We start from the raw sequence: 23,830 nt of genomic DNA on the forward strand, positions 1-23,830 counted from the left end.
AGCCTAAAGCGAAAGTAAAAAGCTGAGATACAGCCCACCTCCAACAACTCTCTGACGTCAATGCAGCAGTGAACACCCAGTTCCTAAAGATACGCTCACTATAGATTTATATACATACCCATTTATAAACACCCATTTTTGAAAGGTATTCTCACATGACACTGTGTCTCTGCAAGCGCTCTACCTCTCTTTCTCTCTTGCTCCCTTTCTCTCTCTGTGTCGCTCTCTCTATCTCTTTCAAGTTCTGGCGAAACCAAATGTCAGGGAGGAGATGAAGAGCGCTGGTTTCCCGTCCAATTGGGGTGATGGCTGTTAAATCAGTTAAGGCCGGCAATCTCCCCACTCTCCATGCCTACTCCGGGAAAATGCACCTCCCCGGTTTTAAAATTCAAATAGCACGGGGATGCTATGCAAACTGTCACTGATTCATCTTTGAAGTGACTGCAGAATTCGAGTAAATGGATAGTTGATCAAATCTTTCAGCTGTCCTCTGAACTTAGACTGTGTCACCGCATAAATAACAGTGTTTGTGCCGCAACTCAGCAGCTGGAGCATGAAGCCCAATTCCTGAACAAAATAATCGATCCAGACAGACTGATATCCCATATCATACATGCGCCTCCAGATAGAAAATACCATTAACATTGACCATAACAGAATAAAATTCGCAGAGATAACAAATAGTAGAATGATCGATTTCCTTCGAATCTCCAACTCTGGGTCATTGGGACTCTGCGCACGACTGTGAAATTTGAGTCTTCTCCGGGTCCTGCTACTCACTAAAATGTATTTTACGGTGAAAATATTGAGCAGCAGAATCAGCATAAATGGGATAAAAGGGTTTATAATGTTGTGGAGGAACTCTATTGTTACCCAGACTGGAGACTCCATAACGTCTATGTTGAAATCGCAAAACCAGGGAAAGTTCATCAGCCAATATTCACCTAATAGCATAAAATACCAGAAAATGTTTTTTAAACAGCTCAACACAGTCACTGTTCCGATAACAACCACTGCCGTTTTTTCGGTGCAATATTTACTCTTTAGTTTTGAACAACAAATGGCCACAAAGCGATCAAAGGTAAAAGTGACGGTGAACCAGACAGAACAGTCAGTGGCTGCATAAAGGAGGACGGCGTGGATGTTACACACGGGGAGTGACAACAGGAAGTTAAATTCTTCATCATAAACAATCGGAATGTGTCTCAATATGAGGTCAAGGATAACGACCAGTAGATCCCCCACTGCCATGGCCACCAAATAACGAGTCACACATTTAGACAGACCACATTTTTCACGAGTGAGGATCACAATCGTGACTCCGTTCACTGCAAAAACGACAAATTAACAGTACTATTATTCATCAAGCTGGAGGAAACGTTGGAAGTTATAATGTAGAATGTTTGACATATAGAAGGCAGAGAGATATGGGTGACCCCCTGCATAATCGCACGTTGTTGCCATCTACATACAGGAATACAATCATAAAGATATTTGAAGGGTATTCACCATAGCGAGAAAACACAGTACAGAAGTGGCGGCATATTGCTGGGGCATTGTCGATGCAAGATCTGGAGCATTGTGTACAGTGTTATTTAAGGAAGGATAGGCATGCTTCAGAATTATTTGACAGAACTTTTCCTGGGCTAATATCTCAAAGTAAAGGGCTGCCCTATGAAGAACGTTTGCATAGACTAGACTTGCATATGCTGGATTTAGAAGACAGAAGTCGGCATGTTTGAAAAAGTTTGTACCCTGAAGAGTGTTGACATGGTGGACTTGGGCATATGTGCTCTTGTGGGAGAATCTAGAACAAATAGGTACTCTTCCAAACTGAAGAGTCACATATTTAAACCAGAGATTGGAAGATGGGGTTCTCCGCCCCGCTCGCAGTGGGGATTCTTCATTTGCGCAGCCGGCCAATGGCGGGAATGGGTGTGTGTGGAAAGTTTTCAGACTAAAGGTCAGCCCACGCCGTAGGGAAATGCACGGTCGTGGGTGCGCTGCTGGATAATTCCGCAGCAGATGTCTCTCATTTGCGAGAGAGACATTTAATATGTTTCCAAACGTCGGCCAAAGCACAATTATTATGAAGAGTTACATGTATTCCTGGCAAGCAAGCATGTGCTGTCTTATCGGGTCGAGTTGGAATTGTCAAGTTGACGTTACAATCAGCTCAAAATGTGTTGTCGATTGGCTGCGCAGGTTTCACGGGTGGTATGTGTGTATCATTGTGAGGCTGCACTATGCTTGTTGGGCTGTTCCCAACGGTATACATGGAAAGACACATAAACAGTTGCTGTAAGACTTGTTTTGGCCCACCAGAGAATTTGTGGCTTTGCAATGCAAACGCGCATCCACGACTGAGTATTGCAAACTGGCACATTCCAGTTTGTGAAGCAAAATCCGGTGCTGAGGGATGCACTAAAGCACGAGCCACCGTCGGAGATGCACATTGAGGAAAGACACAGCCTAAACCCTTACAGCCAGAGTGCAATGACGGGGTCCAAACTGCGTGAAAAGTTTTTCGATGCATGTGCAGGGAAAATGTCAAGAGAATTGTAAATGTATGGTAGGAACTCAGAGATTAACTGCTGAATGGAGAAAATATACATTTCGCTGCATCTGTTGCTCAATTTGATTGTATAGTTGTTGTAATATACTTTGGAAAGGTTCATGAAGAAAGTATAATTTTGGAAAAACTAACATGTATTGTAAAATGTGAATATCGGGTCGATTAAACTATTCTATCTTAAATGTTAATATTTAAAACGTTGAAAAAATGCCATGGGCGCATTAGATACCTTTTAATGGGTTTAAATGTTGTATCACGTTCATTTATCTGTTTCTGAGGCACGTGTACAATATTTTTTTTTAAAGTTTCGTCCATGATTTAATCATTTGTATTGCAATATTCTCTTTTGCGTGGTCTTATTAAAGAGCATGTATGCTAAACAGCTGCCAAATAGTGTTTCACATTCATGACAAAATGATTCTATTATTTTTTCATTTCAATCTAAAACGCTTGTTGTCAGTTAACAGTTTTATGGATTATTTTAAAAACTGCCTTGAAATGTCTTACAGGTTTCAAAAGTTATGTCCTCAGAGGGTGCACCTGTTCTCCTATTATCAATCAACCCAGATTTTGGGTCGGTACCAGCATTCGAGGGAGCTCATTCACGTGTGAATTCACGTAGAATAAACGATTTGGGGTAACACTAAATCTATCAGCCCTGAAGGTCCGTCTTTTGTTCGAACACCTCCACATGAAAATTGAGACATTCAATTCATGGAATTATAGATTATCTTCAGTGCAGAAGGAGCTAATTTGGCCGATCAAATCATCACAGAATCTTCCAAAGAGCGCTCTGCCGATGTTCACGCCCACCGTGCTCTATCCCTGTAATCCAATGTACACAACCCTTGACACGAAGGTGCAAATTTAGGACGTTGGGAGGAAGCAAAGCACCCGGAGGAACCCCGGCAACATAAAATAATGTGCAAATTCCTCACAGACACACAAGGCCGAAATCGAACCCGGGTCACTGGCAGTGTGAGGGAGAAGTGCTAATCACTGTGCCATTATGCCACAATTTAAATGGTGGTCCAAATTCTGTGAGGGAACCTACAGCACAGCATGAGTGCAGTCACACGTGAATGAGCTTCAATTAGTCCAGCATTGCATATTCGGGAAACACGTATCTGCAGGCGAGTGTAGAGAAAGGCAAACCTCTGTGACACGGCATCATTGGAGATTTCCAGACTTATTTTGCATTCTCTCTATCAGAATTTGGTCATTGAATATGTTCATGTAAATACTCTTCGGCTTCTCACTGAATCTCAGAAGCCTCATTACTGCACACAGTGTTGAATCTGCTGACATCTGCAACACCACGTCCTTGATGGGGCTGCTGCTGCCCCTTAATCACAACAACGTGGAAGTGAGAGGATGCAACACACATGACCAATTATATAATTGCAAATGTTTCACTGAATAGTACACGTTGTAGACAACAGTGACGTCCGTCTTTGCCAGCTGTGTGGCTGATGTGACTTTACCTGACTCCATGGCTGAGGTATTAAAACAGTACTTTCATCTGTATTTACCATTACGGTAGCAGAGAAGGAAACATTGTCACTAGAATGATTTAAAACTGATAAGGGAGATGTTTTAGGCACACAGTTGACAATTAGATTTGAAAAAGCACCCGGACTGAATGAGATTCTACCAAGCATGTAGACAGAAGTGCAAGTGCAAATTGAAGTGATACTGGCCATAATCGTCCTGTCTTTCGTCGATTCAGGGGAGAGCCAAGAGGACTGTAAATTTGCGAACAAAGCACCTTTATTAACACAAAAAAGGATTGCAACAGTTACGCCCAGTTATACTCAATTGTGGGGCGACTTCATCGAGTCACATAACCCTTCCAGTGCAGAAACAATCCATTCGGCCCAGCACGTCTTCACCGAGCCTCTGAAAGGGCATTCTAATGAGGCCCAATGCCCCACCCTATCCGCTTAAGCAGTCCGAGTCCAACTGCAGCAAGACATAGACAATATATAGGCTTAGGCTGAAAAGTGACAAGTTACATTCGTGCCTCACAAGTGCCAGGCAATGACCATGAAAGAACAAAGAAAATAAAAATTGCAGCGCAGGAACAGGCCATCCTTCCCTCCAAGCCTGCGCCAACCATCTGTTACAAGAGAGTATCTAACCATCGCGCCTTGACATTCAATGGCATTACCATGGCTGGATCCCCCACAATCAGTGGCGTACCGCCGGGATCAGTTCTGGGTCCTCTGCTGTTTGTGATTTTCATTAACGATTTGGATGAGGGAGTTGAAGGGTGGGTCAGTACATTTGCAAGCGATACGAAAATTGGTGGAGTTGTGGACAGTGAGGAGGGCTGTTGTCGGCAGCAAAGAGACATAAATAGGATGCAGAGCTGGGCTGAGAAGTGGCAGATGGAGTTTAACCCTGAAAAGTGTGAGGTTGTCAATTTTGGAAGGTCAAATATGAATGCGGAATACAGGGTTAACGGTAGACTTCTTGGCAATGTGGAGGAGCAGAGATCTCTTGGGGTATATGTTCATCGATCTTTGAAAGTTGCCACTCAAGTGGATAGAGTTCTGAAGAAGGCCTATGGTGTGATAGCGTTCATGAGCAGAGGGGTTGAATTTAAGAGTCACGAGGTGATGATGCAGCTGTACAAAACCTTGGTAAGGGCACATTTGGAGTATTGTGTTCAGTTCTGGTCGCCTCATTTTAGGAAGGATGTGGAAGCTTTGGAAAAGGTGCAAAGGAGATTTACCAGGATGTTGCCTGGAATGGAAAGTGGGTCTTACGAGGAAAGGTTGAGGATGCTAGGCCTTTTCTCATTAGAACGGAGAAGGATGAGGGGCGACTTGATAGAGGTTTCTAAGATGATCAGGGGAATAGATAGAGTAGACAGTCAGAGAATTTTTCCCCGCGTGGAACAGACCATTACAAGGGGACATAAATTTAAGGTGAATGGTGTATCGTGAGTTTGTCAGAGGTAGTTTCTTTATCTAGAAAGTAGTGGGGGCATGGAATGCACTGCCTGTGGACGTAGTTGAGTCGGAAACATTAGGAACCTTCAAGCGGCTATTGGATAGCGACATGGATTACGGTAGAATGATGGAGTGTAGATTAATTTGTTCTTAAGGGCAGCACGGTAGCATTGTGGATAGCACAATTGCTTCACAGCTCCAGGGTCCCAGGTTCGATTCCGGCTTGGGTCACTGTCTGTGCGGAGTCTGCACATCCTCCCCGTGTGTGCGTGGGTTTCTTCCGGATCCTCCGGTTTCCTCCCTCAGTGCAAAGATGTGCTGGTTTGGTGGATTCGCCATCATAAATTGCCCTTAGTGTCCAATATTGCCCTTAGTGTTGGATGGTGTTACTGGGTTATGAGGACAGCGCGGAGGTGTTGACCTTGGGTAGGGTGCTCTTTCCAAGAGCCGGAGCGGACTCGACGGGCCGAGTGGCCTCCATCTGCACTGTAATTTATATGACAATCTATGATTAATCTAGGACAAAGGTTCGGCACAACATCGTGGGCCAAAGGCCTCTGTGCTGAATTTATCTATGTTCCTGCGGGTTACCATTCATCAGAAATTGAACTGGATTAGTCGCATTTATACTGTGGCTACCAGGGAAGGTCAAACGCTAGGATTTCAATGGCGGTATTATCACCTAATTGTCCATCCCCTCCCCCACAAAGAGGGTCAGCCATCTACAAGGCACAAGCTTGTCTGCATGAGTGCAGCTCCAAAAACTCTCAAGAACCTCAAAAACATCCAGGGCAAAGCAACACGCTTAATTGTTCCTCCTTTCACAAACATTCAAACCCTTCTCCACCCACTAACAGTGGCTGCCTCGTGTATCACTTGCAAGATGCACTGCAGTAACTCACCAAGGTTCCCTTGAAAGCACCGTCCGAACTCATTGACGAATACCACCTAGAAGGACAAGAGTAGCAGATATCTGGGAACCCCAAAATAGGTTGCGTCCTATCCAAGTCACTCAACACGCTGACTTAGAAATATTTCAACGCGCTTTCGTTGTCGCTGGGACATATTCTGCAACTCCCTGGCTAACACCACAGTGGCTACCAACACAGATCTTTCAAAAGTCATTGGAGTCAGGGAAAGTGCCAGAGGATTTGAAAATCGCTGTTGTAACCCCCCTGTTCAAGAAGGGAACAAGAAAAAAGATGGAAAATTATAGGCCAATTAGCCTACCCTCGGTTGTTGGCAAGATTCTAGAATCCATCGTTAAGGATGAGATTTCTAAATTCGTGGAAGTGCAGGGTCAGATTAGGACAAGTCAGCATGGATTTAGTAAGGGGAGGTCGTGCCTGACAAACCTGTTAGAGTTCTTTGAAGAGATAACAAATAGGTTAGATCAAAGAGAGCAATGGATGGTATCTATCTTGACTTCCAAAAGGCCTTTGGTAAGATGCCTCACGGGAGACTGCTGAGTAAAATTAGGGTCCATAGTATTCGAGGCAAGGTACTAACATGGATTGATGATTGGCTGTCAGGCACAAGGCAGACAGTTGGGATAAAAGGTTCTTTTTCGGAATGGCAACCGGTGACGAGTGGTGTCCCACAGCGTTCGCTGTTGGGGCCACAGCTGTTCTCTTTATATATTAACGATCGAGATGACGGGACTGGGGGCATTCTGGCTAAGTTTGCCGATGATACCAAGATAGGTGGAGGGGCAGGTAGTATTGAGGAGGTGGGGAGGCTGCAGAAAAATTTAGACAGTTCAGGAGAGTGGTCCAGGAAATGGCTGATGAAATTCAACGTGGGCAAGTGCGAGGTCTTGCACTTTGGAAAAAATAATAGAGGCATGGACTATTTTCTAAACGGTGACAGAATTCATAATGCTGAAGTGCAAAGGGAATTGGGAGTCCTAGTCCCGGATTCTCTAATGGTAAACTTGCAGGTTGAGTCCGTAATTATCAAAGCATATGCAATGTTGTCATTTATCTCAAGAGGCTTGGAGTTTAAAAGAAGGGATGTACCTCTGAACTAGTTAAGCCCCATTTAGAATACTGTGAGCAATTTTGGTCGCCACACCTCAGGAAGGACATATTGGTACTGGAGCGGGTCCAAGGGGAGATTCACACGGATGATCCCAGGAATGGTAGGCCTAACATACGATGAACGTCTGAGGATCCTGGGGTTATATTCATTGGAGTTTAGGAGGTTGAGAGGAGATCTATTAGAAAATTACAAGATAATGAATGGCTTAGATAGGGTGGACGTAGGGAAGTTGTTTCCATTAGCAGGGGAAACTAGGACCCGGAGGCACAGCCTTAGAATAAATGGGAGTCACTTTAGAATAGAGATGAGGAGAAATTACTTCAGCCAGAGAGTGGTGGGTCTGTGGAATTCATTGCCACAGAGGGCGGTGGAGGCCGGGACGTTGAGCATCTTTAAGACAGAAGTTGATAAATTCTTGATTTCTCGAGGAATTAAGGGCTATGGAGAGAGAGCGGGTAAATGGAGTTGAAATCAGCCATGATTGAATGGCGGAGTGGACTCGATGGGCCGAATGGCCTGACTTCCGCCTCTATGTCTTCTGTTCTTATTGGTGTACCTACACCTGAATGGCTGCAGCTGTTCAAGAAGGCAACTCACCACGACATTCTGAAGGGCAACTTCGGATGTGCAAGGAATTCTGGCCGAACAGCGACGCTCACATTCCTTAAAGTAAATTATTAAAAAAAAAAATTATAAAAGACCACCCAGCCTTCGGATACTGAAATGAATTTATTGTGGCCAATCCACCTAAGCTGCACATTTTTGGAGCTTGGGAGGAAACTGGAGCTGAAGGGAAAGGACGCAGATACCGGGAGACCCCGAAGCAAACAGTCACCGAAGGCGGGAACCGGAGCTGCATCACTGGCGCTGTGCGCAGGTCTAACAACTGTGCCCACCCTGCCGCTCTTAACATCTCGGAACAATCATTGGGCATACAATTACTGGCAGTGTATTCAAGAACCAGGGGACTTTGGCTCAATATAAGTGGCAGATGGTGTAGAGGGGGCATGAGGAAGAGCTTTATTTTGCAAAGAATAGGGCTGCCCGAGGTGCTGGTCGAGACGGATGCCCCAAAGGGTTTTTTAAAAATATCTGAATCTGCACCTTAAGTGCCGCTAGCCACAGGGCTGTTGACTGGGTGAATGAAGCTGGGATTTGAAACTGAACCAGAGTGTCCTCGGTCTGTCATGGACACGTTGGGCACAATTGCCTCCTTATGAGCTGCAACTAACTTCGAAGGGGTTACAGAATATTCAGTTTGTGGTGTTAATGGATTATTAAAAAGACATTCGACACGGATCTACGCAGCAGATGTGTGCGCCTCCTTATTGAGACGAGAATGGATGGGGCTGTAGCAGCATGGATTAAAAATAGTATCGGCCTGTTAAGTTGCAGATGCATAGAAGGTCATTTACACGGTACAATACACGGTCACTGAGAGTAGCGTTCCCGCCCTCATATAAGGCAACATGATGTAAGGGCACATGAATGGAGCTGACACCGCTCTGTTACCATTTCACTGCTGAATTAGAACTGCCCCACACTCTGCACCTGGGTTAGATGTTGTCCGGTCAAGTATTCCTCTAAAATTCGTTATACCTGGTTTGAAGCCCCCTTGCCCTTCCTTGTGTCCTGAACTTCATCTGATGCTCAGACCCAGTTGCAGTGCTACCTATTCCAAAGGTAGATCCCCTTATGAGCTTAACTCCCTATATTTATAAAGGAGTCACAACACATACCTGGCAACCATTCCCAGCATCTCGTATATCTTCCCAATAAAGAGTGACTCAATACCCCTCAGCTAAAATACGACTACACATCCGACAGTGACCAGCTTTCAATTCCAGCCTTGGGTGGCTGTGTTGCGTTTCCTCGTTCTCCCCGTGTCTGAGTCGGTTTCCCCCGGGTGTTCTGGTTCCTTCCCACAGTCTAGAGTTGTGCAGGCTGGGTAGCTTGGCCATGGCCATCAGTAGTCTCCAACTCGTTAGGTGGGGTTACTGGGTTATGAGGATAGATGGGGACGAGGGCCGAGGTATGGTACTTCTTCAAATGAACGCGCATAATGGACGAATGGTCTCCTTCTGTATAGCAGTGATTCTAAGATTTTATGATTCTATGATGATTTGTTTCATAACGTCTGATACGCCAACACCAGAGACTGCATAGAGCTCGAAATCAAAAGCAGGTGGAAATACCGAGACAAAAAAAATGCTTTAAACAGAAAGTTGCACAGTTGTTGAACTGGGAGCAGTTTAAAATGTGTGGAAAATGGAACAAAGGCGTGAGGCCGCAGAAGGCATCGAAATCCATGGTTGGGCATAGTAAAATCCAGAAATGGCTACGTCGGTTAAATTGGATAGTACGAGTGTTGGCAGAGGCAGGAGAATCTGCATGTTCTTTACCTCTGAATCTTTACATGGAACATATAACAGTAGAACACAGTGCAGGCCCTTCGGCCACGATGTTGTGACGACTATTTTCTATTTTTACTAAACGAAGATCAACCTAACATACACCCCTTCAATTTCCTGCTGTCCGAGTTCCTGTCCAAGAGTCGCTTAAATGTCCCTAATGTCTCTGACTCCACCACCTCGGCTGGCAGTTCAGTCCACGCACCCACCACTCTCTGTGTAAGAAAACCTAACTATGACATTTCCCCTATACCTTCCTCCAATCACCTTAGAATTATGTCGCCTCCTGACAGCCATTTCCGCCCTGTTGAAAAGGCTCTGCCTGTCTATTCTATCCATGTTTATCATCAGCTTGAACACCTCTATCAAGTTACCCCTCTGCCTTCTTCGCACCAGGGATAAAAGTCGTATTTCCCTCAAACGTTTTTCATAATAAATGCCCTCCAGTCCAGGCAGCAGCCTGGTAAATCTCATCTGCACCCTCCCCAAAGCATCCACATCCTTCCTATTATAAGGCGACCTGAGCTGGACATAATCTTTCGTGTGTGGTCTTTTATAAAGCTGCAGCAAAACCTCGCGGCTCTTAAACTCAATCCCCTGTTAATGAAAGCCAAGCTAACAACCCTATTAACCTGGGTGGCATATTTGAGGGATCTATGTGGGTGGACTCCAAGACCACTCTGTTCCGCCACACTTCCAAAAATTCTGCCTTTAACCCTGTCGTCAGCATTCAAATTCCACCTTACAAAATGAATTACTTCACATTTATCGAGGTTGAACTCCATCTGCCACTTTACAGCCAAACTCTGCATCCTCTTATTACCCTGTTGACACTATCTGCAACTCCAACAACCATCGTCCATCGTATCATCGGAAAACGTATGAACCCATCCTTCCACTCCCTCATCCATGTCATTTATAAAAAGCACAAGGAGCAGAGGTCCCAGAACAGATCCTTGCGTGACACCATTGGTCACCGATCACCAAGCGGAATACTTACACCCACTACCACTCGCTCTCTTCTTTCGGCCGCCAATTCTGTATCCAACCAGACACATTTCCCTGTATCTCATGCCCCCTAACTTTCTATACGAGCCTACCATGGGGAACCTTATCAAATGCCTTCCTGATATCCAGATGCACCATATTCACTGCCCGACCTTCACCAATGTGTCACGTCACATGCTTAACGAATTCAATGAGGCTTGTGAGGCAGGACCTGCCCCTCACAAAGCAATGCTGACTATCGTTAATCAAACTATGTTCTTCCAACGAATCATCAATCCGATCTGTCATAATCCTTTCCAGTCTTTCGCTCACCACATACGTAAGACTGCCTAGTCTGTAATTCCCAGGGATTTCCAGATTCCCTTTCATGAACCAGGGAACAACATTAGACTCCTTCCAATAATCCGGCACTGCTCCAGTGGTGAGTGAGGACGCAAAGATCATCGCCAACGCAGCAGCATCGCCTCCCTCGCTTCCCGTAGTAACCTTGGGTGAAGCCCGTCAGGCCCAGGGGACGTATCTATCCTGATGCTTTTCAGAATTCCCAGCACATCCTCCTTCTTAATATCCACCTGTCCATGTCTATTAATCTGGTTCACGCTTTTCTGACGAGCAACAAGGTCCCTCTCTCTCGTGATTACTGAAGCAAAATTTAGGGCCTCCTTTACCTCCTCAGACTCTAGGCACAAATTACTCCACTGTCGCTGATCGGCCATACTATCACTCAGATCATCCTGGCTACCTATTAATCCTCTCCGTACCAGAAATGTTCCTCCTCAACCTTACGTAAGCATCCTTCTTCTTCTTGACTTCTCTTGCCCTCCAAGGCTCCTTCATCTTATCATTCCTTCATTAGCTGAGTCGGGCAAAACTATCCAGCACTCGCATCAAGTACTCCATAAACAACCCCCACATTACTGTTATGCATTTCCCTGAGAACAACTATTCCCAATTTATGTTCCTCAGCTCCATTCTAATGCCATTATAATTTCCCCTCCCCTAATCAAATGCTTTCCCATACAGTCCTATCCCATGTTGTTCCTATCCCTATCCATGACTATGATAAACGTTGAGGAGTTGTGGTCACTGTCACCGTAATGCTCGTCCACCGGGACATCTGCCACCTGGCCGGGTTCGTTGCCAAGCACCAAATATAATATAGCCTCACCCCCTAGTCGGCCGATTTACATATAGAGTCAGGAATTGTTCCTGGACGAACCTAACACAACCTGGCCCATACAAACCATTTGGACGAAGGAGGTTTCAGTTAATATCAGGGAAGTTGAAGTCAGCCATGACAACAACTCTGTTACCTCTGCACCATTCCACTATCAGCCGCCCAATCTGTTCCTCCATCTCTCTGCTTCTACTGGGGGGGGGGGGGGTTTATAGAAAACTCCCAACAAAATGACTGCTCCTTTCTTGTTTCTGACTTTCCACCCATACTAACTCGGTAGACAAATCCTCATCGATTACCTCCTGTTCGGCAGCTGTGATGCACTCTCTAATTGACAGTGCAACTTCACTTCATTTTACCTTCCCCCCCTATTCTTCTTAAAATATCTACATCACGGAACATCTAACAACCATTCCTGCCCCTGTGAAATCCATGTCTCCATAATGGTCAGAACATCATAGTTCCAAGTACTGATTCATGATCTAAGTTCATCTCCCTTATTCCTGGCACTCCTTGCATTGAAAGAGACACAATTTAACCCATCCCACTGAGTACAACTTCACCCTATTTACCGTCTATCCATCCTCACAAACACGTTGCATACTATGTTTGACTGTTGAACAGCTTCCCTTTCCTCTGATCGATAGCTCTCGTACCCATGCCCCTGCAAAACTAGTTTAAACCCTTGCGAAGAGTTCTAGCAAACCTCCCGCCCAACATATTGGTACCCATCCAGTTTAGGTGCAACCTGCCCTTCATGTACTGGTCCCACTTTATCAGAATTATTCAGATGATCTCCATAACTGAAGCCTTCCCTCCTGCACCAGCTCTGTTGCCACGTTTTCAGCTGCACAGTCTCTGTGAGGAGTTCAGGGAGCCAGGCAGAAAATTAAAAGATAGGACTTCTGGGGTTCTAATCACGGGATTACTCCCTGTGCCACGCGCCAGTGAGGCTCGATATATGAATATATAGCAGCTAAACACGTGGCTAAACATCTGGAGTAGGAGTGCGGATTTTCGTTATTTGGAACTCTTCCGGGGCAGGTATGACCTGTATAGGAAGGACGGGTTGCATCTAAACTGGAGAGGCATACATATCCTGACCGCAAGGTTTGCTAGTGTCACACGGGGCGATTTAAACGTGTATGGAAGGGGGTGGGGACCGGAGTAATAGGTCAGAAGGTGAAACATTTGATGAAGAACTAGGGAATACGGCCAGTATGGCTCTGAGGAAGAGCAGGCAGGGAGATATTGCTGAAAACAGCGGGACTGGTGGCCTGAAGTGCGTATGTTTTAATGCAAGATGTATAACAGGTAAGGCGGATGAACTTCGAGATTGGATTAGTACTTCGAACTATGATGTAGTTGCCATAATAGAGACCTGGTTGAGGGAAGGACATGATTGGCAGCTAAACGTTCCAGGATTCTGATGTTTCCGGCGGGATAGAGGGGGATGTAAAAGGGGTTGAGGAGTTGTGCTACTGGTTAGGGAGAATATCACATCAGCACTGCGGGAGATCACCTCAGAGGGCAGCGAGGCTATATGCGTAGAGATCAGGAATAAGAAGGGTGCAGTCACAATGTTGGGGGTTTACTAGAGGCCTCCCAACAGCAAACGGAAGATCGAGGAGAAGATAGGTAGACAGATTTTGGAAAGGAGTAAAAGCAACAGGGTTGTTGTGATGGACGATTTTACCTTCCCCAATAATGACTGGGACTCACTTAATGCTCGGGGTTTGGACGGGGCAGAGTTTGTAAGGAGCATACAGGAGGGCTTTTAAAACAATATTTAGATAGTTCAACTAGGGAAGGGGCTATACTGGATCTGGTATTGGGGAATGAGACCGGGCAGGTGATAGAAGTTTCAGTAGGGGAGCGTTTCGGGAACAGTGACCACAATTCAGGAACATTTAATGTGCTGGTGGACAAGGAAACGAATGGTCCTCGGGTGAATGTGCTAAAATGGGGGAAAGCTAATTATAACAATATTAGGCGAGAACTGAAGAATTTAGATTGGATCGGATTGGATTGGATTGGATTTGGTTATTGTCACGTGTACCGAGGCACAGTGAAAAGTATTTTTCTGCGAGCAGCTCAACAGATCATTAAGTACATGGGAAGAAAAGGGATTAAAAGAGAATACATAATAGGGCAACTCAAGATATACAATGTAACTACGTAAGCACCGGCAGCGGATTAAATATAGAGGGTGTAGTGTTAATGAGGTCAGTCCATAAGAGGGTCATTTCGGAGTCTGGTGACAGTGGGGAAGAAGCTGACCTCTTCATGGCGGCGGATGTTTGAGGGTAAATCAACATCTGACATGTGGGAGGCTTTCAAATGTCCGTTGAAAGGAATTCAGGACCGGCATGTTCCTGTGAGGAAGAAGGATAAATAAGAAAAATTTCGGGAACTTTGGATAACGAGAGATAATGTAGGCCTCGTCAAAAAGAAAAAGGAGGCATTTCTGAGGGCTAGAAGGCTTGGAACAGACGAAGCTTGTGTGAAATATAAGGAAAGTAGGAAGGAACATAAGCCAGAAATCAGGAGGGCTAAAAGGGGTCACGAAAAGTCATTAGCAAATAGGGGTAAGGAAAATCCCAAGGCTTTTTACACGTTCATAAAAAGCAAGAGGGTAGCCAGGGAATGCGTTGGCCCACAGAAGGACAGGCGAGGGAATATATGTGTGGAGCGAGAGGAAATGGGCGTGGTTCACCAAATACACTGCGGGAGGTCACCTCTGAGGGCAGCGAGGCTATATGCGTAGAGATGAGGAATAAGAAGGGTGCAGTCACAATGTTGGGGGTTTACTAAAGGCCTCCCAACAGCAAGCGGGAGATAGAGGAGCAGATAGGTACGCAGATTTTGGAAAGGAGTAAAAGCAACAGGGTTGTTGTGATGGGAGACTTTATCTTCCCCAATATTGACTGGGACTCACTTACTGCTCGGGGCTTGGACGGGGCAGAGTTTGTAAGGAGCATCCAGGAGGGCTTCTTAAAACAATATGTAGATAGTCCAACTAAGGAGGGGCTATCTTGGATCTGGTATTGGGGGCTGAAGTTGGTAGAAGTTTCAGTTGGGGAGCATTTCGGGAACAGTGCTTCTGTGTTCACCAAAGAGAAGGAATTGATGGATGTTATGTCTGGAGAAGGGTGTGTAGATAGCCTGGTTCACATTGAGATCCAAAAAGACGAGGTGTCGGCCGTCTTGAAAAATATTCAGGTCGATTAGTCCCCAGGGCCTGATGGGATCTACCCCAGAATACTGAAGGAGGCTAGAGAGAAAATTGCTGAGGCCTTGACAGAAATCTTTGGATCCTCACTGTCTTCAGGTGATGTTCCGGAGGACTGGAGACGAGCCAATGTTGTTCCTTTGTTTAAGAAGGGTAGCAAGGATAATCCAGGGAACTACAGGCCGGTGATCCTTACGTCAGAGTTAGGGAAATTATTGGAGAGAATACTTCGAGACAGGATTTTCTCCCATTTGGATGCAACTGGACATATTAGTGAGAGGTTTTGTGAAGGGGAGGGCGTGTCTCACTAACTTGATAGAGTTTTTCGAGGAGGTTACAAAGCTGATTCATGCAGGTAGGGGAGTGAATGCTGTCTTAATGAACATCAGCAAGTCTTTGATAAGGTCCCTCATGGCAGACTGGTACAAAAGGTGAAGTCACACGGGATCAGGGGTGATCTGGCATGATGGATACAGAACTGGCTAGGTATGAAATGAAATGAAAATCGATTATTGTCACAAGTAGGCTTCAACGAAGTTACTGTGAAAAGCCCCTAGTCGCCACATTCCGGCGCCTGTTCGGGGAGGCTGTTACGGGAATTGAACCGTGCTGCTGGCCTGCCTTGGTCTGCTTTCAAAGCCAGCGATTTAGCCTAGTGTGCCGAGGGTCAAAGAAGGCAGAGTGTAGCAATGGAAGGGTGATTTTCTGATTGCAGGGCTGTGATTAGTGGTGTTCCGCAGGGATCAGTGCTGGGTCTTTTGGCATTCGTGGAAAATATAAATGGTTTGGAGGAAAATGTAACTGGTCTGATTAGTAAGTTTGCAGACGACACAAAGGTTGGTGGAATTGCGGATAGCGATGAGGACTGTCAGAGGATACAGCAGGATTTCGATTGTTTGGAGACTTGGGCGGAGAGATGGCAGACGGAGTTTAATCCAGACAAATATGAGGTAATGCATTTTGGAAGGTCTAATGCTGGTAGGGAATATGCAATGGTAGAACCCTCAAGAGTATTGACTGTCAGAGAGATCTAGACATACAGGTCCACAGGTCACCGAACGGGGCAACACAGTTGGAGAAGGTAGTCAAGAAGACATACGGCATGCTTGCCTTCATTGGCCGGGGCATTGCGTATAAAATTTGGCACGTCAAGTTGCAGCTGTCCAGAACCTTAGTGCGGCCAGACTGGAGTATAGTGTTCAAATCTGGTCGGCACACTCCCAGAAAGATGGGGAGGCTTTAGAGAGGGTGCAGAAGAGATTTACCAGGATGTTGTGGAGGGCATTGGCTGTGAGGAGCGGTTGAAAAAACTCGGTTTGTTCTCACTGGAACGACGGCGGTTGACGGGTGACCTGACAGACGCCTACAAAAGTATAAGGGGCACAGAGAGGGTGGCTAGTCGGAGGCTTTTTCCCAGGGAAGAGGGGTCAATTACTAGGCGGCATAGGTTTAAGGTGTGAGGGGCAAGGTTCAGAGGAGTTGTACGAGGCAAGTTTTTTACACAAAAGTGGCTGTCTGGAACTCACTGATTGAGGTGGTGGTGGAAGGAGGGAATGTAGTGACGTTTAAGGGGCATCTTGACAAATACATGAATAGGATGGGAATAGAGGGATACGATCCCAGGAAGGCAGAATATATTTGTTCATACGGGCAGCGTGGTCGGCGTAGGCTTGGAGGGCAGAATGGCCTATTCCTGTGCTGTACTTTTCTTTGCTCTTTGTTCTTTGTGTTACTTTCCTCACTAGCACGTGATACCGGTAGCATTCCTGAGATTACTACTCCACTTGTCCTGCTCTTTAGGTCCAACCTAACTCTCTTAAATCACGCTTTAGATCCTCATCCCTTTTCCTAGCTATGGCGCCCATGTACACCACGACTTGGTTTTTCTCCCGCTCCGCCTTCATAATCCTATGGACACGATGCGAATCATCCCTGATCCTAGCACCGGGGAGGCAATATACTTCCCGGGAGTCTCGTTCGTGACCACATAATCTCCTACCGTTCCCCTCATCATTAAGCCTCCTAGCACTATCGCTTTTCCATCCTCCCCCTTTCCCTTCTGTGCCACAGAGCCCGGCTCCGTACGAGAAGACCTGGCATCTATGGCCTTCCCCTGGTATGTCCCCCACCCCCCAACAGCATCCAAAATGGTACAGAAGTTTTGACGGGGAATGGCTACAGCGGATCCCGGCACTGTCTGCCCGTTTACTTTCCTTCCCCTGACTTTTACTCAGATACTTTTTCGCTGAACCTTGGGTGTGGCTACCTCCCTGTAACTTCTCTCTATCAGCTCCTCTGCATTCCGGATGATCCAAATTTCATCCAGCTCCAGGTCGAGTTTCTTAACGCGGTCTCCGAGATGCTGCAGTTGGATGCACTTCCCGGAGGTGTAGCCAATGGGAACACTACTGGTGTCCCTTACTACCCACATCCTACAGAGGAGCATGCAGCTTCCATCCACTCTGATCTGAAATACCAACCTGTTTTAAAATGAAAATAAAATAAAAATTAAACATATTTTAGGCCCTTAATATATACATATATATGTGCACCTGCTACTCTATCATGTGAACCCTCTAAAATTGTTGAATCATTCAAATATCGCTTGCTGCCTCGCTAAAAAAACAACTCTCACCTTACAGATTGTAGCTGAGATTCTTCCCTGTGAACCAGCTGGGATTCCGCTCTCCAACTCCGGCTCCCCTAACGCTCTTTTTAAAAAATTTTTAGAGTACACAATTCATTTTTTCCATTTAAGCGGCAATTTAGCGTGGCCAATCCACCTGCCCTGCACAACTTTGGGTTGTGGGGGCGAAACCCACGCAAACACGGGGAGAATATACAAACTCTACACGGGCAGTGACCCAGAGTCGGGATCGTACCTGAGACTTTAGCACCATGAGATAGCAATGCTAACCACTGCGCCACCGTGCTGCCCTCCCCTTACGCTCTTTGAGGAAATGCAGGAAATGAAAGGAGCACCTTGCTCTCACCTCACCAAGGGCCCTCTATCACCGAACTCCAACGTTAGCACTCTAATGCAGCCCAAAATCAGCACTGTAAGCCTGACCAATTTCATACTGCCTGACTCTAGCCTCTGGAAACTGGCTTAATCCAGTTATCTAATTCGCTAATTAACAAGCTGCAGCTGCAAGAACAGCCGAAGTATACTCTGTTTCAAGCTGGTTTAAAACCCACCGTCTTCGAACCCAAACAGCAACTTTTAAGTTAATTTACTAAATACATGAAGGACGAGACATCAGATAGAAATAAACCCTGAATATCCCTCACTCGCCGAACTCCCACTTTCGCAATTTAATGCAGCCCACCGTAAGCACTAAAGTGAAAACAAAATAAGTGGACGGGTGGTCAGTAGAGTGGGCAGCACGGTAGCACAGTGGTTAGCACTGTTGTTTCACAGCTCCAGGGTCCCACGTTCGATTCCCGGCTAATGTCACTGTCTGTGCGGAGTCTATTCTTCCCGTGTCTCCGTGGGTTTCCCCCGGCTGCTCCGTTTTCCTCCCAGAATCCAAAGATGTGCAGATCAGGTGGATTCCATCCACTGCTGGCTGTTAGGAGGTCTGTAGCAAACCCCCTACATTGTGACAGCACCCTTCCTATTCCTGAGCTCATCCAGATTGCGTCGCTGCCTGAACCCTTCGCAGCTTCCCTCAGCTGTGATATTCTTCTTAACCAATCGTGCAACTTCCCCACCCATTTTGCACCACCCTCTCTTCTCCTTGAAGCATCTAAATCCTGGAATGTTTACTTCCCAATTCTGTCCCACTTTCAACCAAGTTTCTGTAATAGCAACAACATCATAATTCCACGGATGAATCCAAGCTCCAAGTTCATCTGTCTTAACTGAAATACTCCTCACATATAAACTAATGCACTTCAGCCCAGCAGCACCTTGCATTGACCAACCACTCACCGTGTGCTCTTCCTCTTAACCTTACTGCCCTTAAGCTGTCGCTCTCCCTCAGTTATTTCTCCCGCTGACCTACTGGTCTGGTTCCCACCCCCTGCCATACCAGGGAGCACAATCTGTTTTTCTCCTTCCACTTTTCAGCTTCCTAGCTTTTGTTTATGTCCCTCTTTACTACCCCCTGACATCCTGCATTGGTTGCCATCATCCTGCCATATTAGTTTAAGCCCTCGTCAATAGTGCTAGCAGCACGGTAGCATAGTGGTCAGCACAGTTGCTTCAAAGCTCCAGAATGCCAGACTCGATTCCCGGCTTTTGTCACTGCCTGTGCGCAGTCCGCACGTTCTTCCCATGTCTGCGTGGGTTTCCTCCAGGTGCTCCGGTTTCCTCCCGCAGTCCAAAGATGTGCAGCTTAGGTGGATTGGCCATGCTAAATTGCACTTAATTTCATAAAAGTTTGGCTGGGGTTACTGGGATTCAGGGATAGTGTGGGCTTGTGTAAAATGCTCTTTCCAAAGGCCGGTGCAGAATCGAAACCGAATGGGCTCCCTCTTCACTGTACAATCTATGAAGTCTTTGGAAGATCTATGAAATGAAATCAAAGAACGCCCCTCGGTGTTCTACCCATATGTAAAGTGGAAGAGGGTAGCCAGGGAAAGGTTTGGTCCATTCAAGGATATTGTAGGAAATCTATGTATGGAACCAGAGGAAATGGGAGTGATAATACATTCATACTTTACCTCATTATTCATCAAAAAGTGGATCAGGAGGGTAGTGTAGAGTGTGTAGATATTCTGAGTTATGTTGATATTGATAAAGAAGAGGTGTTGGGCATCTTAAAAAAGCATTAAATGAGATAAGTCCGGTGGGCCTGATGGGATCTACTCCAAAATACTGCGGGAGGCAAGGGAGGACAATGCGGGCGTCTTGCAGTGTTTGTTGTACCTCACTGGTAACAGGTGAAGTTCCAGAGGACTGGTGAGTAGCCAATGTTCTTCCATTTTTTAAGAAGGGCAGTAGGGATAATACAGGTAATTATAGGCGCATGATCCTTATGTCAGTGGTAGGCACACATTCGAATGGATTCAGAGAGATTGAATTTACTCACATTTGGGAACAAATGGACTTAGTGATGGACAGCATGGTTTTGTGAAGGGGATGTCGAGCCTCACTGTAGATGTCATATACATGGACTTCAGGAAGGCGTTTGATAAAGTTCCCCATGGCAGGTTGATCGAATCAGTGAAGTCGTATGGGGTTCAGGGTGTACTAGCTAGTTGGATAGAACTGGCTGGGCAACAGGAGACAGAGAGTAGTGGTGGAAGAGAGTGTCTCAAAATGAAAAGAGGTGAAAAGTGGTATGCCACAGGGAGCCGTGCTCGGACCACTGTTGTTTGTGATATAGATAAATGATCTGGACGAAGGAATAGGTGGTCCGATTAGCAAGCTTGCAGATGATACTAAGATTGGTGGAGTTGCAGATAGTGAGGAGGAGGTCAGCGAATACAGCAAAATAAAGATACATTGCAGAGTTGGGCAGAGAAATGAAATGGAATGAAAATGAAATGAAAATCGCTTATTGCCACAAGTAGGCTTCAAATGAAGTTACTGTGAAAAGCCCCTAGTCGCCACATTCAGGCGCCTGTTCGTGGAGGCTGGTACGGGAACTGAACCGTGCTGCTGGCCTGCCTTGGTCTGCTTTCAATGCCAGCGATTTTGGCAGATGGAGTTCAATCCAGGCAAATGCGAGGTGATGCATTTTGGAAGATCTAATTCAAGAGCGGACTATACGGTCAATGGAAGAGTCCTGGGGAAATATGATGTACAGAGAGATCTGGGAGTTCAGGTCCATTGTACCCTGAAGGTGGCAAGGCAGGTCGATAGAGTGGTCAAGAAGGCATACAGCATGCTTGGCTTTATCGGACGGGGTATTGAGTACAGGAGTCGGCAGGTCATTTTACAGATCATAGGACTTTGGTGAGGCCACATTTGGAATACTGCATGCAGTTCTGGTCGCCACATTACCAGAAGGATGTGGATGCTTTATCGAGGGTGCAAAGGAGGTTCACCAGGATGTTGCCTGGTATGGAGTGTGCTAGCTATGAAGAAAGGTTGAGTAGATTAGGATTGTTTTAGTTTGTAAAGACGGAGGTTGAGGGGGGACCTGATTGAGGTCTACAAAATTCTGAGAGGTATGGACAGGGTGGATAGAAACAAGCTTTTTTCCAATAGTGGAGGTGTCAATTACAAGGGGTCACGATTCCAAGGTGAGAGGGGGAAGTTTAAGGGATATGTGCGTGGAAAGCTTTTAACGCAGAGGCTGGTGGGTGCCTGGAACGCTTTGCCAGAGGAGGTGGTAGAGACGGGCACGAGAGCATCATTTAACATGCATCTAGACAGATATATGACCGGGCGGGGAACAGAAGAAAGTAGATCCTTGGAAAATAGGCGACAGGTTTCGATAAAGTATCTGGATCGGCGCAGGCTGTGAGGGCCGAATGGCCTGTTCCTGTGCTGTAATTTTATTTGTTCTTTGTTCTTTCTAATTTAATGCGTTTTTCGAGGAAGTGACAAAGATGATATATGACGGAGAGGCATGAAATGTTGATTACATGGACTTCAGTAAAGCCTTTTTCAAGGTACCCCATGGTAGATTGGTACAAAAGGTGAAGTCATATGGGATCAGGGGTGAGCTGGAAAGTTGGATACAGAACTGGCTTGGGTACAGAAGACAGACTGTAGCAGTAAAAGAGTAAATAACAAGGAAAGTGTCTCGTTTCAACAGAGTCAACATAACTACTAAACGGTTAGAAAACCTTACCGGGGACTCCAACGACAGCCAGGATGGGATAGTAAAAGTGCTGGATCACGATCAGTACATATTTGATTCGTGCAGCCAAAGATATCCAATCTTGATCAAGGTAGTAAAGCGTCCAATATAAGCCTCTATCAAATGTTGTAATATTCAAATCGATGGCTCTCTGATTCTGACCCATACTTTTTGTTGACAGATTCTCATTCATTGTAGTAACTTTGCATTCCATTTGTCTCACATGTTGATCTCTCCAATCGATCTTTCTGGGGCCTCTCATCTGGTTTACTGAAACATGCTCTCGCTGACATTGTGCAAATCACCACGGCAGAGTTCCGTATTAATAGTACCTGGATGCGCTCTAGTGGCAAATTAGGATCCAAGGGGACTAAATTAATTCTTGTCACTGAACAAATGTTTAACCCTTTCCTTCCAAACCTTTTTTTAAAAATATGGTATTCAAGTTGAACATCTCCCAATCTGTCTGAACCTCGCTAACCGAAAACAAATGGGAATTCTGGAATGACGGCCCACCACCATTGAATCCTTTTTTAATACGGTAGTAGTTCAAACGGAATAGATTGTGCTAATTGTCACACCCTATTCTTAAAAGTGGAGAACTCTAAAGCTGGAACAATAGAGCAGTCAGCATAATGTCGGTTAAAGATTGGGGCACACTTAATTCATAATATTGGAGAAAGTAACTGGTGGATTGGGAGCTTTCAATGAAAATAGACAGGTAAATGTTAAGGAGAATAATAGCATTGTTAACCTGATGGTTCAATGTTAAGGAGAATAATAGCATTGTTAACCTGATGGTTGAATGTTAAGGAGAATAATAGCATTGTTAACCTGATGGTTGAATGTTAAGGAGAATAATAGCATTGTTAACCTGATGATTCAATGTTAAGGAGAATAATAGCATTGTTAACCTGATGGTTCAATGTTAAGGAGAATAATAGCATTGTTAACCTGATGGTTCAATGTTAGGGAGAATAACAGCATTGTTAACCTGATGGTTCAATGTTAAGGAGAATAATAGCATTGTTAACCTGATGGTTCAATGTTAAGGAGAATAACAGCATTGTTAACCTGATGGTTCAATGTTAAGGAGAATAATAGCATTGTTAACCTGATGGTTCAATGTTAAGGAGAATAACAGCATTGTTAACCTGATGGTTCAATGTTAAGGAGAATAATAGCATTGTTAACCTGATGGTTCAATGTTAAGGAGAATAACAGCATTGTTAACCTGATGGTTCAATGTTAAGGAGAATAACAGCATTGTTAACCTGATGGTTCAATGTTAAGGAGAATAATAGCATTGTTAACCTGATGGTTCAATGGTAAGGAGAATAATAGCATTGTTAACCTGATGGTTCAAAGAGGAGAAGATGTCGAAATTTCCTGCACGAATATTCAAATTGTTTATTATCGAATGCCATTTAATGCTGACGTTACCAGAAATGAACCAACAGATTAAAGCTGAGGCAATAAGAATGAAGCTAGGCTATAGCTCAAAAGACAGGTAGCATGAAGTGCGATGGTTGAAAAGCATGGTGAAGAAATTGCAGTAATAATCCCTGGGAGCGGTGGACATTGAGCATCCTCTATTTGCACTTGGAAGCGAGAGAATGAGGGCGCGATTCTCCACTCCCACGCTGAAGTGGCCACGCCGTCGTGAAGGCCA

The sequence above is a fragment of the Scyliorhinus torazame genome, chromosome 20, assembly GCF_047496885.1.
Source record: "Scyliorhinus torazame isolate Kashiwa2021f chromosome 20, sScyTor2.1, whole genome shotgun sequence".
NCBI lineage: Eukaryota > Metazoa > Chordata > Chondrichthyes > Carcharhiniformes > Scyliorhinidae > Scyliorhinus > Scyliorhinus torazame.